Source organism: Sorghum bicolor, chromosome 9 (genome assembly GCF_000003195.3).
Source record: "Sorghum bicolor cultivar BTx623 chromosome 9, Sorghum_bicolor_NCBIv3, whole genome shotgun sequence".
Classification (NCBI taxonomy): domain Eukaryota; kingdom Viridiplantae; phylum Streptophyta; class Magnoliopsida; order Poales; family Poaceae; genus Sorghum; species Sorghum bicolor.
Genome location: NC_012878.2, coordinates 27,504,524 through 27,506,103, shown reverse-complemented (window position 1 = coordinate 27,506,103; position 1,580 = coordinate 27,504,524). Strand labels below are relative to the sequence as shown.

Here is a 1,580-nt window from a genome sequence, read left to right as displayed (position 1 = left end):
CCTCAGCAGCGTACATGCACAAGATATATATATAATATACCCATGTAGGAATTTGGATTATTGGAGTAAATGCGTACGCACGTACCATCCGAGCTGCGACATGGCGAAGGGGAGGCCGAGCACGCCAGCGCCGACCATGGCCGTGACGTTGTGGAAGGCCGAGTAGTACCATTTGGCGGTGCGGGACGAAGTGATGGGGAGCCAGTCGTCGATCCTGGCGTTCTTGGTCTTGTCCTCCTGCGCCCTCTCTCTGGCCGTCGTCTCCGCGTACTGCTCCATAGCGGCCGCGCGGCGCCGCCGGTGCGTGCGTCGACGATGATCGCCGTGCTTGACTCGGCGCGGCTGCAACCACTCTGTGCGAAGTGCCCGCCTTTGTTTGACGGAGAGGAGGATTCTTAGAGCGTTTCTGGTCGGGCCGCGCGCGCGTTTTTGTAGGGTCTCGACTGAGATCCAGTTCACAGAGAAGAGCTCCAGATGATGTCGTTATCCGTGGACAAATCACATTGATTCTCCGTTAGCTCAGGACTTGTTTACTTTCAAAAAATTTTGCAAAATATAAATAGTAGCGTTTTCGTTTGTATTTGATAAATATTGTCTAATTATGGACTAACTAAACTCAAAAGATTCGCCTCGTCAATTCCGACCAAACTGTGCAATTAATTTTTACTTTTATCTATATTTAATACTTCATGCATACGTGTAAAGATTCGATGTGACGGAGAATCTGAAAAATTTTGCAAAATTTTTGGGAAGTAAACAAGGCCTCAGTATAGAAAGTCATCCTACGAAATACAGGGCAAAAAATAAAAGAAATTTACGTTAGCAGATCCTATGCAGCTCATTGTTAGCCAAGTTGGGCTTAAATTAAATAAAATTCTACCGTTTATTATGGTAAATTACACCTTAATAATAATATAGGACGCTAAAATTGCATGAAAGACATTTTGTGCACAATGAAAACGAGCATAAGACTTAACCTATCTATAACTAGTATATTGCCCGTGCTAACGCTACGGTGACACTTAGAAAAAAAATTACAAAACTAAAATAAATCATAAAACTAAAAAACAAACCTACCCCACTAACAAAAAAAAGTCTATATGAAAATTACGGTACTTCATTTGGGAACATATATTTGGTTTTAACAAATGCTATGTAGAAAAGTTGATAAACACAACTGATCTACAAAGTTCCAAGAAATTTTCAGTCTTGAATACTGAACCAGGAGCAAAACCACAAATTAAAGCCTGAATATTGAAGACTAAATTAGCACCAACTTTTGTAATTTAGGAACACATTTACCAAATTTAGCAATCAACAGATAGAATATTTTACTATAAGCAATTTGTATAATTGTATTGCATAAATACTCAAACTGAGACCATTCCAAGTCTTGATAAATTGATCTGACAATCTGGTGAATTAGACTGAAAAAAGCTAATGAGCTTCATCTATTCTCACATCAAACTGATTCTGTTATTCAAGTGAAATAACGTACTGCATGAACAAACTCATGCAAATACTAAAGCCATTAACAGGATATTACTTCTTTACTAATTTGAAGCAGGAACTATGGAAGA

General features: G+C 39.5%; 1 pseudogene; it reads right to left on the bottom strand.

Annotated features, from left to right (window-relative positions):
* LOC8155396 overlaps positions 1-153 on the bottom strand; it is a 2,223-nt pseudogene extending 2,070 nt beyond the window's left edge.